General features: G+C 41.5%; 2 non-coding genes and 1 pseudogene across 2 annotated transcripts; all 3 read left to right on the top strand.

The window, feature by feature from the left end:
• The first annotated feature begins 2,144 nt into the window (after positions 1-2,144).
• LOC122923639 lies at positions 2,145-2,333 on the top strand. The gene has a single exon (XR_006387313.1). It is a non-coding gene; the product is annotated as a U2 spliceosomal RNA (small nuclear RNA).
• A 5,245-nt stretch (positions 2,334-7,578) lies between these two features.
• Positions 7,579-7,779, top strand: LOC122923631 (annotated as a pseudogene).
• A 6,523-nt stretch (positions 7,780-14,302) lies between these two features.
• LOC122923638 lies at positions 14,303-14,486 on the top strand. Its single transcript, XR_006387312.1, has one exon. It is a non-coding gene; the product is annotated as a U2 spliceosomal RNA (small nuclear RNA).
• Positions 14,487-15,002: the final 516 nt, after the last annotated feature.

Below are 15,002 nucleotides of genomic sequence, written 5' to 3'. Positions count from 1 at the left end.
TAAGGTCAGGTCACTGGATGACATCACAAGGGCTGTGACGGAACACTCAACAATGGGGCCGTGACATCACAATCCACAATGCATAGATACCTTTTTTCCATTTATTTTTTATTTTTATTTTTTTCTCTCTCACTACTCTCCATTGACTTCTTATCGTTTATTCTTCCTGGCGCGCTTTGGCACCCGGAATTTCGTGCGAAGAAAAGGCGTGACCAAAAGTGGTGGGTGGAGCTATGCAGATCCGAAAAACACGAAGTGGAGCATGCTGTTGATTTCAGAGCGTAGGACGCACGTTTTCCCTGGTTTGTGAGAGAAAGAAGCCTCCCGGACTGTCTCTTTCTCTCTGCAGCTGGGGCCTGTTGCCTATCGCCTTCACAAGTGTTCTGCATTGAGGACCATCGGCCTGTAGGGCGAACCCTTTTCTGGTTATCGCTTCTCGGCCTTTTGGCTAAGATCAAGTGTAGGGATACATTGGGTCTTGGTCAGAAGGTGCCTGGGGTACCCGGCTGCTCGGCCTTTGGAGCGGGTCCTGGTTTATAGCCGGGGCTTTAACCATTGCTGCTATTGGGCAGCTGGCTTAGTCCCCAGGCAACGAGAGGCGATCACCATACCTGCCTGCTACTTCGGTGGCAGGTGAAGGGCGCTGTGTTAGTTCCAGTTGGTGTTCCTTGGTGAATCGTTGGCGATGGAGGTCCTGAATCTTGGCAGAGGAGGAGTTCCTGACCCAGAAAGCCATGATCCTGGAGAGGTGCCCGTTTACCAGAAAATGGACAATGGAGTTCGGTTCCTGCTGCGAGACCCACGGAAGAGGGAGAGGGGACTTTCCTTTCTAGTGGAGGATGTTTTGCTGAGATTGATTGGTATCCAGAAGGAATTTGTGTTGGCCATGCTGGAGTTTCCCAAACGTGGACTATATGACGTGGTCTTTATTTCGGAAGAGACATGTTCAGAGGTACTTAAACGGCTGGAGCGGTGTGGACTGGATCCTGTTCTGGAGGGTGTGGTCGTAATACCTCATTTTCCAAGACAAAGACTGGTGACTGTCCTTATGTACAGCCCTTACATCCTGGAAGAAGATATCTTGGCTTTTTTAATGAAGCATTGTAATAAAGTGATCCCAGCTGGGAAAATTTATAACAATTATGGGATTTGGACTATGAAATGGAAGTTTCTTGTGACTTTTTTTGAGAAGGATGGGGGGGAATGGTTTTTCCGCCAAGACGATTTAAAATTGGTAAAGTAAATGGTGATTTATTTTTTGACGGTATGTCTATTTTCTGTCGAAACTGTAGACAGTATGGTCACGGGAAAAGTGATTGTACTGACCAGTGGTGTACTAAATGTCAATGTATTGGTCATGACGTTAAAACATGTGAAGAAGAAAGGAAATGTTATAAATGTGGTAAAGTAGGTCACCTTTTTGCCTCCTGTCCCCAAGAGAAAGGGGAAGGAGGGGAAGGAGAGGCTGATAAGGAAAGTAAGGCAACCAAAAGGAAGAAAACAGAGGGAAAGGTGGAAGGGGAAAAAATAAAAGTAGTGCAGAAAGTTAAAGAGCTAAAAAAGATAGGATTTAAATAAAACAAGGAGGAATTAGAAACTAAGTTGGGATTGGAGCTGTCAGCTTCAGAGGATGAAAAGAAAAGTGAAAAGATGAGGGAAAAGAGTGAGGAAGAAGAATGTTATTTAAAGTTACATGAGTGGTATCCAGGAGATGACTTAAGGAAAGCACGTAATGTTGTTGCTCATTCTTATGAGGTTGACCCAGAACGGTTTCTGAGAGTGTATGAGCCAGCCAACTGGTTGGTAAAAGCTTTAGATGAAAAATTAGATGTCTCAATGGAAGAGTTGAACTCTATGTATGATGCTCTCTTGGTATGTATGATAAAGAAAGGCAGAAGATTTAATTTATTGGATACTGATTAATTTTGTTGTGTTTTCTAATTTTGGTTCATGTCAGATGATTAACTTTGAGTTGTATTTTATAATTCGAAAATTTTGGGGATGATTAATTAATAATTGTGGTACAATTTTTTTTTTGATGATGATTATTTTGTTTGAAAAGTAATGTGTTTTTTTCTCAAATTATATGTTATGTGTTTTCTTTATTTATTATTTTACAAAAATTGGTTTCATCTTTTTGTATTTTCTTTCTTCGTTAATAAAGTTATGTTGAAACCTTATCTGTTCTTATCAGTTTAATATCTGATACGTCCCCTATCTGGGGACCATATATTAAATGGATTTTTCGAACAAGGAGATGGAAAAAGAGCTTGCTCTGTCCACTCCACGCATTGACCTGGTATTGCAGTACCTCCAGGAGCGGTGCACCCCTTCTAATCTGGTATGAAAAAACAGAATGAAATTGAGTGATGGATTTCAAGGATCCTTCCAGCAAGCAAGTGGAAAGTTGCTGTGCCCCTGCCTGCCTCAGCAGTCCTGCACTTCAGCTTCTCCTTCCTCTGTGAGGGTTTTGCTGTGCTGCTTTCTGCATCCCTGGTGCAGCTGCATCTAGCCTGTCAATCTGTTAATTGCATCACCTGTGTGTGTGTGTGTGTGTGTGTGTGTGTGTGTGTGTGTGTGTGGGTTTGTTTCAGCACCAAGCAACCCAGCCAGTCACCTCTCCTCACAGTCCAAATCCAATTAAGATTGATGGCTTAATTGTTGTGTTAATTGGCTTATCATCTGAATGAAGTGTTAGGATATCTATCACCTGAATGCAGTTTTTGGATCCTCCACTCCGTCCGAGCACCTCTGTTTTGATTTGGGCCTGTTGTGCACACCTGGCAGTCTGCTGAGTTGTTCCTTAGAATTGACCCTTTTGTAGCAAGTTGGCTTGATGTAACCAATTTTGTTTTCCTATTTCTTTATTAAATAAGTGAGTGAAGTTTGTTTGCCTGTGTCTCCCTCTTGTGGCTCTATTAAACTGGATGACTTGTAGGTAGGCTAAAATGTAGTCCAGCACTTCCTATGTATCAGCAATAGCTGGACCTGCCATGTCTGGCCAATGGACGGAACACTGCACGTGACGTGTCACAAGAGGCCTGTCAGGTCAGAGGTCAAGTAAGGTCAGGTCACTGGATGACATCACAAGGGCTCTGACGGAACACTCAACAATGGGGCCGTGACATCACAATCCACAATGCATAGATACCTTTTTTCCATTATTTTTTTTTTTCTCTCTCACTACTCTCCATTGACTTCTTATCGTTCATTCTTCCTGGCGCGCTTTGGCATCCGGAATTTCGTGCGAAGAAAAGGCGTGACCAAAAGTGGTGGGTGGAGCTATGCAGATCCGAAAAACACGAAGTGCAGCATGCTGTTGATTTCAGAGCGTAGGACGCACGTTTTCCCTGGTTTGTGAGAGAAAGAAGCCTCCCGGACTGTCTCTGCAGCTGGGGCCTGTAGCCTATCGCCTTCACAAGTGTTCTGCATTGAGGACCATCGGCCTGTAGGGCGAACCCTTTTCTGGTTATCGCTTCTCGGCCTTTTGGCTACAATCAAGTATCTAGTCAGAGGTGGTGGTGAGGGTACCCGACTCCTCGGCCTGGGAGGGGGGCGCTGGTTTATAGCCAGCGTCTTACCTCCCTGCTGCTATAGGGGAGCGGCTTAGTCCCGAATTACCTGGGAAGGCGATCACCAAGCGAAGATGGGCGTGAGGATAGACTTTGCCGGGGCCGATGAATATCGGGTCAAGAATGCTTTCGGAATCTACGTGGAGGAAGAGAAGAGAGCCAAGTTTACTGACGAATTCCTGGTCAAGGAGGTGCTTTTAAAGATACTGCACGTCAACAAATCTGACATTTTGTGTTTACAAGACCGTATTGGAGGAAGACGGACTTTGGTTTTGCAATCTACTGCTGCATGTCACAATCTTTATCTTTTTTTGGAGGCAAATAAGAACAATCCTGAATTGGACGGTTTAACATTTACTGTGCTGTATAACAGAGATGTCCACTTGATCGTTTTAATATTTAACCCTTATGTGGATAAAGATGATATTTTCCTTTTTTTGTCCAAGTTCTGCGAGAGGGTTGTCTACTCCCACAAAGTGATGGGTACTCATGGACTCTGGACGGAGAAACATAAATACTTTGTTCGGTTCCGTCCTGACCCCTCGGGGCCGGGTGGTATGAGTCATCCACCTCAATGTTTTACTCTGGGTAAGGACAGAGAACTTATTTTTTTCCAGGACGCACCCAGTTATGCAATGGGGAGACAAATTGTAGTTCATGTCTTATCAAGACGTACTGCAATTCTGGACTATATCAGAAACCACAGTCCTGATGTAGCATGCCTCCAGGAGTGTGGTATTAATGATTCTATTTGTGCAAATGAATGGCCATATGGAGAATCAATATGGTCGGGTTCTTGTACTAACAGGAATGATGGTGTGGGGATTGTGTTGGGACATAAAGACCTTTCTATTGAAAGTTACACTGTGGTGGAGGTGGGGAGGTGTATTATAGCTATTATTAATTATAAAGGGTGGCGGTTTAGGGAAATAAATGTTTATTGTCCAACCGAGAAAAAAGAAAGATTAGAATTGTTGGACAAATTGTATTTCTTTTTAGTAGGTAGAGTCCCGACCTTTATTTTAGGTGACTTTAATTGTTGTATTGAAGGAGAGAAGATGGATGTAACGGGAAGTAAGTTACAGAAAATAATCTCTGATTTTTCCTTTTTTGATTCTGCTTGAGTTCTAGGAAAGCCACTACCTGCTACCTTTATTTCGGATAAAGGAGGTATTACCTCAAGGATTGATTATGTTTTGCTTTCAAAAAATTTAAAGTGTACAAAAATGGTACAGTATAATGCTTTGTTTACTGATCATATGTGTTTGTCTGTTTGTGTGGAAAGTGAGGAAGAGTGCTTGTATGGTAGAGGGGTATGGAAACTAAATATGATATTGTTGGAGGATGAGAGAATAATGAAAGCTTTTAGGTATCAGTATGAAAGATGGAAGTTGAGGAAGAATGATTTTGTGAATGTGTTACTCTGGTGGGAGTGGGTGAAGTCTAGAATTAATTTTTTTTTTAGGGGACAGGGATATAAGAGAGCAAGGAGACTGAAGAATGAATATACTGAATTAAATAAGAGGATTGAATGGTTGTGGAAACTGAATGGAATGGGTGTGGATGTTAAAGATTTGTTAGATGAAGCAAAAAGGGAAAAGAAGTTGATCATAGAGAGAAAAGGGAAAGAGATAATGTTTAGGTCCAAGGTCGAGAATATTGAAAAGAATGAAAAATGCTCGAGATTCTTCTTTAAGAAGGTTTGTGGGAAGAAGGAAGATATGCAGGAAGTAATTAATAATAAAGGCGAGTGTGTGAAGGGTAAGAGTGTGATTGGAGTGGTTGAGGAGTTCTATAGTGATCTGTATAGCGAGAAATGGATTGATAGGGGCTTAATGTGTGAGGTGTTGAAAGTTTTGGATGAAAAATTAAGTGTGAAAGATCAAGAGTGTTTGTGTGAAGATGTTTCTATGGAAGAAATAAAGAAGGTTGTGTGGAGCTGTAAAAGAAACAAAACACCTGGAAAGGATGGACTTCCGATTGAATTGTACGTGAAAGTGTGGGATTTGATTGGTAATGACTTTGCAAAGGTATGTCAATACATGTGGGAGAAGGGGGTAATAAGTACCTCAATGAAAGAAGGAGTTGTGGTTCTGATTTTTATGAAGAAAGGTGAGAAGAATAGACTAGAAAATTGGAGGCCTATTACCCTCCTAAACGCGGATTACAAGGTGTTCAGTAAGGTTTTAGCAAATAGGATACGTGAAGTGATTGGTAGTGTTGTGAATGAAGATCAGGTATGTGCGGTGCCAGGAAGAAGGATGTGTGAAAATTTAATTTTGCTGAGAGACGTGATTGGTGACTGCTTGACTAGAAAACAGAAGTGCATGTTACTGGCAGTAGACTTTGAAAAGGCTTATGACAGGGTGGCACATCATTTCATGTTTATGGTCCTGGAGAAAATGGGGTACCCTAAGAAATTTGTGGATGGTGTGAAAAGTTTGTATGATGGAGTGTCGAGTGAATGTTTGGTAAATGGGTGGCTGAGTAAAAAGGTGGAAGTACGTAGTGGTGTGAGACAGGGGTGCCCGATGTCGCCTGTACTCTTCATTAGTGTGATTGAGGTACTATTATGTCTACTGAGAAAGGACAAAGTGGTGAAAGGGTTGTTGATACCAGGGAGCATGGGTAAATGTGTGAAAGTGTTAACTTAGCGACTATGAGGAGAGGAAGATTATGGATGGATATGTTTTGTAGTGCATCGGCTTTTAAGGTCAACTGGAGTAAGTCTGTGTTTAAATGTTTTGGGGATAAGTGTGTGTGCCTGGAAGATGTGAAGAATGAGAAGGATGAGGTGAAGGTGTTGGGGATTTGGCTGAATGATGATTTGAAAGGGAACCAGAGTTGGGATGAATGTGGTAGGAAGATAGAGAAGAAGCTAAATTTCTGGAGGATGAGGTAGCTGTCGCTAACTGGTAAAATACTAATTATTAAAGCAGTCATTTTGCCCATTATTCTTTTTGTGGCAGGGGTGTATCCAGGGTGTTCAAGGAAAGTTATGAAGGCGGAGAAATTAGTTTTCACTTTTCTTTGGGGGAGTCGCATGGAAAGGCTCAAGAGGGAATATGTGTGCAAGAAAAGAATGAACGGAGGTTTGGATTTTCCTAATTTTGAAATATTTCTGGGATTAAATTATATTAAAATGTTTGTGACTTTGGTGTAAAAACAGAGTAAAAGTGCTTATATGGTGCGATATATGGCTGGGTGGATGATGTATGGTTTGAAGTGGTGTGAAAGGGATGTGAAAGTGCCTGTGTCTTTTAAATGTCCTGTGTGGTATGAAGTGATTGAGAGGTTTATAAGAAAGCATGAGTTATGGTCAATTGGAATGAATGAGTTTAAGGATAAGAGGAGAGTGTTGGCTAAATTTAGAGAAAAGGAAACTGTATGTGATATAGTGGGCCTAAGGTCGGGTGAGGCGTCAATTGTGTGGAAGAAGTTGGCAATAACAGGTGTAACAAACAGACAAAAAGACGTTGTATGGATGGGTCTACAGAATATACTGCCGGTGCGTGAGGTTCAGAAGAAAAGAGATCTGATCAGGGTAGAAGTTTGCCCAAGAGAAGGTTGTGGAGAGACTGAGTCAGTAAGACACCTATTCTGGAATTGTGCGTATGCGAATGAGGTATGGAAAAGAGTGGGAGGACTAATTAAAGCTTTGACGGGTGTTGAGTATATGAATTGGAAGGTGGCTATGTGTGGTATTGGTGCGTGTGGAAGGGTGAATAACAGAATGCTATGGTTCATTATCGTATGTGTAATGGAAAGTCTGTGGGATGTGAGGAATTTGTTAGTGTTTAAAAGAGAAAAGGTGTCTGAGAAAGAATGTGTTAAAATCTTCTTATCTAGGCTTTATGTGATTTATTGGTGGGACAGGAGAAAGGGAGGTGGGATAGACTCAGAGGGAATTTGGAAATTCACGAAATGGTGATCCTTGATTAAATATTAAGGTTAATGATGTAATGTTAATACGGTGTGTATTTTCTTCTATTTGTTTGTGCTGTATGTAAGTTTTTGTTGTTGTAAATGAATTAAATAAAAAAAAATAAAAAAATCTGTTCTTATCAGTTTAATATTTGATACGTCCCCTATCTGGGGACCATATATTAAATTGATTTTTCGAACAGGGAGATGGAAAAAGAGCTTGCTCTGTCCACTCCACGCATTGACCTGGTATTGCAGTACCTCCAGGAATAGTGCACCCTTTCTATTCCAGTATGAAAAAACTGAATGAAATTGAGAGATGGATTGTAAGCATCCTGCCAGCAAGCAAGTGTGAAGTTGCTGTGTCCTGCCTCAGGAGTCTGCACTTCAGCTTCTCCCCTGTGAGGGTTGTGCTGTGCTGCTTTCTGCATACCTGCATCTAGCCTGTCAATCTCCTAATTGCATCAGCTGTGTGTGGGTTTGTTCCAGCACCAAGCAATCCAGCCAGCCAGTCACCTCTCCAAACACCCCAAATCCAATTAAGATTGATGGCTTAATTGGCTTATCACCTGAATGAATTGTTTTGATATCACCGGACTGCATTGTTTGGACCTCCACTCCACGCACCTACTTCCACTCCACGCACCATGGCTTTGATTTGGGCCTGTTGTGCACACCTGTGCAGGCTGCTGACTTGTTCCTGTGAATTGCCCCTTTTGTAGCAAGTTGGCTGGATGTAACAAATATATCTTTTGTAGTGCTTTAGTAAATAAGTAAAATTTGTTTGCCTGTGTCTCCCTCTTGTGGATCTTGTAAACTGGATGGATGACTTGGAGGCTAAAAAGTAGTCCAGCACTTCCTATGTATCAGCAATAGCTGGACCTTCCTTGTCTGGCCAATGGACGGAACACTGCGCGTGTCACAAGCGGCTTATAAGGTCAGAGGTCAAGTAAGGTCAGGTCAGTGGATGACATCACAAGGGTCCTGATGGAACACTCAACAATGGGGCCATGACATCACAATCAACAATGCCTACATCCTTTTTTTCTTTTTTTTTTTACTCTCAGTACTCTCCATTCACTCCTTATCAGTCTTTCTACTTGGCGTGCTTTGGCATCCGGAATTGCGTGCAAAGGAAAGGTGTTACCAACAGTGGTGGGCGGAGCTATGCACATACGAAAAACACGAAGTGGAGCATTCTGGTGATTCCAGAGGGTAGCACGCATGTTTTTCCTGGTTTGTGAGAGAAAGAAGCCTCCCGGACTGTCTCTGCAGCTGGGGCCTGTATAGGCTATCGCCATCACAAGTGTTCTGCATTGGGGACCGTCGGCCTGTAGGGCGAACCCTTTTCTGGTTATCGCTTCTTGGCCTTTTGGCTAAGATCAAGTGTAGTACTGTGAGGTGCTGCACTTGTTTCTGCGTCAGAAGGTAGGACCCGGGTACCCTCTCTCTCGGCCTGGGGGTATCGTCCTAGGTTTATTGCCTGGACTTCACCCCCCTGCTGCTATTGGGAGAGAGGCTTAGTCCCGGGGACGTCGAGTTGCGATCCCCGTTACCCCTAGAAGTCTCCGGACGGCTAGGGGAGCATTCGTTTTTTTTTATCTACAGAGAGAAAAAACACAAATGCCGAATAACACCATGGCAGAAGACCCCGGAGGAGGAGGAGGGGACCCTATGGAGGAAGGAGGAGGAGGAGGAGGAGTCGGAGGAGGAAATTTTTCGGAAAACAGAAGTTATGCAACAGTAGCAGGAAAGAAGAAAGAGGAACCCCAAAAGAAAAAGCCTATTGATGGAAGAGCCCAAGGAGGAGAAGGAACCAGTGGAGGAGGAGCCAGAGATGATAAAGTTGACGGAGATGACTACCAAATCCCAGATTATGCGAGGATAAAAAACACAGTGCGGTTATGTGTTACAGAAGAGAAAAAAGAGGAGTATAATTTAATGTATTTAATCGAGACTGTTTTATACAAAGTTTTTAACATTCAAAAAAATGAGATCCTAGCTATCCAAGACTATCCTAAAAGGGTATATGATGTAACTTTTGAACAAGGTGGTGTTTTTAAAGATTTTATTGCAAAAATCCCATCAAAGTCAAATGATAGTCGGTTGCAAGGATTAAAGATCTATGAACATGAGATGGATGAGGTTAAAAACATAGTTGTTAAGATGTATTGTCCCTTCGCTGATCTTAACGATGTTTTAAAATGTTTTACTCCTTATTTTAAGAAAATTGTGTCGGTGAGAAGAGTTCTTAATACTGCCGGGATTTGGACCTCCAAGTGGGTATTCAGAGTGATCTGTCACCGTGATCCAGCACATCCTGCAGGCGTCAGGTTACCCCCAGCCCGTTTTAAACTGGGGGACATGGTAGGTGACATGTTCTTTGATAAGATGCCGTCATACTGCAGGATTTGTAAGTTATACAGACATAACAATTTTAATTGTCCAGGTACATGTAAGAGATGTGGGGGCACAGATCATGAGAGCAGTAATTGCACAGCTGGGAAAAAATGCTTTTATTGTGCAAATTTCGGTCATTTTGCTCGGGACTGTCCCCGTAAAACCAATTTTAGGGCACAACCAGGACAGCAGACGCGACCAGAGGAGCGGGCGGAACCACAACCCCCAAGAGAGGAACGGAGAGAGGAAACAGCTGAGTCGCAGACGAATAGAGAGGAGCTTGAGCGGATAGACACATCAAGCGGACCCCCACACCCAGGTGAACCGAGAGAGAGAGACGGTTGAAACAAAAGCGGAAGTCCAGTGATCAGCGGACTGCTGACCCTTCCCCGGAAACGGAGATTATGGGTCAGCCGGATGATGCTGATCCGCCTGGCCCGCACTCGGTCCCTGGGCAGCCAGTGAGCCCGTCAGAGGACCCAGGTGGGGCCGCGGCGTCAAAAAAACGGAAAGACAGCAGTGTGGTGGTAAAAAAGGGCCCGGGGGAGAGTGCTGTTGGGGGGCCCGAGGCTGACGCCGAGGGCACCCCACAGATTTTTCTTCCCCAGCCAGGCGGTGAGGAAGAGTTAACCAGGTATACTATCCCAGAGACAATTCTGGAAGGGTCCCCTGCCGTGGAAAGGGGGGGGCTCGACGCCGTGGCTCTGTTACCTGAGGGGATGCGGATAGGCTCAGTCTGGACGGGTGAACGGCTGCAGGAAATGGCTCGGCTGAGTGATGGTAGCTCCTCTCCTGCGAGTACAATGATATCGGTGACCTCTGGGGCAGCAGGCGGCGAGATCGAGAGCGAAAGTGACTCCTCTGGTTTAGCTGATGCTGTCTAAAGTTGTGCCCAGGTAAGAAGAATATAATTCCCCTTTTTATTTTTTTAACATGGCTATTTTAGAAGGAATCTCCTTAAACACTAGAAGCGTTCATTCTAAGACAAGAAGAACTGCGCTTTTTAATTATTTATCTGTTTTTACCGCTTCAGTGTTTTTTTTACAGGAATGCTGCATCCCCCATAGACAAAATAAAAAAAAATACAAAGAGGACTGGAAACTCGGACCATCAATCTGGTCCGGGTCAAACGAAGGCCGGTCGGGGGGTGTAGCTATTTTATTTAAGGGGAATATTTTAATAGACCATGTTAGTGAAATTTTACCAGGGAGAATTTTATTAGTAAAGGCTTTTATTGATGGTATTAAGTGGCAGTTTTTAAATTTTTATGGTTTTACAGAGAAAAAGAAAAGAATGGAAATGCTAGAAATTTTACCTTATTTTATTAATGACTCTGAACCTTTGATTTTAGCAGGGGATTTTAATTGTATTTTAAGAGGTGAGCGCCGGTTCTCGAACGCAGTAAGTAGAAACTATGATGCCTCCTCCTCTCTGTTAAAAAATATTATTTTAGATTTTAAACTTACTGACGTTTTAAAAAAAAAAGTAACAATACTTTACCGGAAGAGGCCGGCGCCACCTGGAGTAGCGCAAACTGTAAGTCAAGAATAGATTTTATCCTCTGCTCTTATCAGATACTGCCATCTTATTGTAAGCTTTTATCTAATTTCTTCTCGGACCATAAATTATTATCTTTTAAGGTGCAGTATGGCGGCAACTATAAAAAGAAAAGAACATGGAAACTAAATGTCTCCCTTTTAAAAGATCCAAAGATTTTATCAGATTTTATCACCTTTTATAAGCACTGCAGACGGGTAAGAAATCCCCATGTATCTATTGTTAAATGGTGGGAAATGATGAAAATTAAAATTAAAACTTTTTTTTATCAATAAAGGGAAATGCAAAGCCCAAGAGAAAAGAGAGTACTGTGAGAAATTAAATACCCGTCTGCAGACGCAATATAAGCTCCGAGATCTGGGTATAAACATGGAGAAAGAGATTTCAGATAGTAAAAAAGAAATAGCTCAGTACCTGGAGCAGAGAAGAAAAGAAATAATTTTTCGTTCTAAAATCAAACATTTAGAGGAGAACGAGACCTGCTCCAGGTACTTTTTTTTAAAAAAGTACAAGACAAACGTACCCAGATTGAGGAGCTCGGGTGTGAGAAAAATATAGAGGGAATTTTAAAAATAGCCCATGATTTTTATTCTAATTTATTCAGTGAAAAGAAAATAGATAAGGTTTTCTTAAAGGACTCACTGAAAGGGATTGAAAGCATTTTAGACTGTGAATCTCAACAATTTTTATTACAGGACTTTACCGAACAAGAGGTTTTAGAAACTATTAAGAGTTTTAAGAAGGAGAAAGTTCCTGGCCCTGACGGTATACCTATTGAGTTTTATGTTACCTTTTATGGCATTTTAAAAGAAGACTTGTTTTATCTTTTTAAAGAGGTTTTTAGGTCCAAGACTCTCCCGGGATCCTGGAAGAAGGGTGAGGTGTCTCTATTATATAAGAAAGGCGATAAGACGGACAGAAAAAATTGGAGACCCATCACCCTTCTATGCTGTGATTATAAGATAATGGCCAAAATTTGTGCCAACAGGATGAAGAAAATAATAAGCAAAATCATCCACCAGAATCAAGTTTGTGGGGTACCCGGGAGATGTATTTGGGATAATTTAAACCTTTTAAAAGATATTATTAATGATACAAATGAAAGAAAAGCAAAAGTTGCCATTTTATCTTTAGATTTTGAAAAGGCTTTTGACCGAGTGTCTCATTTTTACCTTTTTAAAGTTTTAAAGAAAATGGGTATACCGGAAGGGTTTTTACAGTCGTTAAAAGCTTTTTATGACCATTGTACTAGCAACATTTTAATAAATGGTTTTAAGACTCAGGATGTTATTTTAAAACCGGGTGTGAAGCAGGGGTGTCCCTTGTCCCCTCTACTTTTTATATGCACCATTGAGCCTCTCTTAATTATGTTACGGAAAAACAAACAAATACGTGGAGTCCCCCTGCCCGGTGGGGGGGGACTGGAGGCCAAAGTAGTGGGGTACATGGACGATGTTGCGATAATCTGTAGGGACACCCCATCAGTTCAGAAAGCTTCAAAACAGGTGGAGCATTTTTGTTGTACCTCCGGTTTTAAAGTTAATTTTAATAAGAGCAGCGTTTTAAATGTTGGTGACATGGTTTTAAATGATACTGACATTCCTGAGTCTGAGTCTGTAAAGATTTTAGGTATCTCTTTCAGTGAGTCTAATGATGGCTTCAGGAATTGGGACACGGTACACAGAAAAGGTAAATAAGAAATTGTGCATGTGGAACTTGAGGAAGCTGACGATGAAGGGAAAGGTTTTAATTATCAAGATGATAGTTTTACCTATTTTATTATATTTAAGCATGGTGTTCCCTCCATCGGACCGTATTCTTAAAAAAATCAAAAGCTTGTTTTAATTTCTTTTGGGGTTCCAAAATGGATAAGCTACAGAGGAATACGGTGATGCTTCCCAAGTTCAAAGGCGGAAAAGGATTTCCCGGATATTAAAGCGTTTCCTTCAATAAAGTATTTTAGTTTTTGTCTTAATACCCTTTTTAAAGAAAACTATTGGTCTTATTTTATTCGTTATTTTACAGGTTTTTTATGAGAAAGAATGGGTGGTTTGAAACAGTTTTAAATTCTCCATATTCTTTTAACCTGTCACATTCTTATCAGATTTTAGAGAAAATAACGATTTGTTTTAAATTAAGCCAGAAAAGGGTTGATATTTTGAAAAATAATAAGGCAATTTTAAAAGAGATTAGTGACGTAAAATTGATGGCCCCCATAAGGAATTTTAATGAAGCAAAATGTAAGCAAGCATGGAAGGAGGTCAATATTAATTATCTTTTTAATTTGCAGAAGGACCTGGCCTGGAGCTGCGCACATGAGTGTCTTCCATGCCGGGCATTCCAGCACCGAAGAGGATTGATTGGCACCGCAGAATGTCCCAGGGGAGCATGCAGAGAGGAGGAGGACGTCTTTCATCTTTTCTGGAATTGCTATTTTGCATAATTGGTATGGACTAAAATGCTCCCCTTAATAAAGAAGATAACTGGACTAAAAGTTTTAACCATGGACGGTGTGTTTTATGGGTGTCTGGAGTCCCCCTCAAGGACCAAGAAGACGATGGCATGGAAGATCACCAATTGCGTTAAAGCAGCTCTTTGGGCGGCCAGGAACATTTTATGTTTTAAGCACGAAGTTATCTCTGTAGAAAATATTTTAAAAATTATTTTTGATGAAATGTACAAGTATTATTTATTGGACAAGAAAAACGCTCCTTTTATGTGCAACAAATAGTTTTTAAGAGAATGGGTGTCTATTATATGATTTTATACATGCTATTTATGTTTTGAGAAATAATTTTTTTATGAGATAATAAGTTATTTCTGTATGTATAAATTGTTTTAAATAAAATATACCCCCTTGGGGTAGTCAACTTAAAAAAATCTGTTCTTATCAGTTTAATATCTGATACGTCCCCTATCTGGGGACCATATATTAAATGGATTTTTCGAACAGGGAGATGGAAAAAGAGCTTGCTCTGTCCACTCCACGCATTGACCTGGTATTGCAGTACCTCCAGGACCGGTGCACCCTTTCTATTCCAGTATGAAAAAACAGAATGAAATTGAGAGATGGATTGTAAGCATCCTGCCAGAAAGCAAGTGTGAAGTTGCTGTGTCCTGCCTCAGGAGTCTGCACTTCAACTTCGCTCCTTTTGTAGCAAGTTGGCTGGATGTAACCAATATATCTTTTGTAGTGCTTAGTAAATAAGTAAAATTTGTTTGCCTGTGTCTCCCTCTTGTGGATCTTGTAAACTGGATGGATGACTTGGAGGCTAAAAAGTAGTCCAGCACTTCCTATGTATCAGCAATAGCTGGACCTACCTTGTCTGGCCAATGGACGAAACACTGCAAGTATCACAAGCGGCTTGTAAGGTCAGGTCAGTGGATGACATCACAAGGGCCCTGATGGAACACTCAACAATGGGGCCATGACATCACAATCAACAATGCCTACATCCTTTTTTTTTGTTTAGTTTTTTTTTTGTCAGTACTCTCCATTCACTCCTTATCAGTCTTTCTGCTTGGCGTGCTTTGGCATCCGGAATTGCG

Source organism: Bufo gargarizans, unplaced genomic scaffold, assembly GCF_014858855.1.
Source record: "Bufo gargarizans isolate SCDJY-AF-19 unplaced genomic scaffold, ASM1485885v1 original_scaffold_1781_pilon, whole genome shotgun sequence".
Classification (NCBI taxonomy): domain Eukaryota; kingdom Metazoa; phylum Chordata; class Amphibia; order Anura; family Bufonidae; genus Bufo; species Bufo gargarizans.
This window is presented reverse-complemented; position numbering and strand designations above follow the sequence as displayed.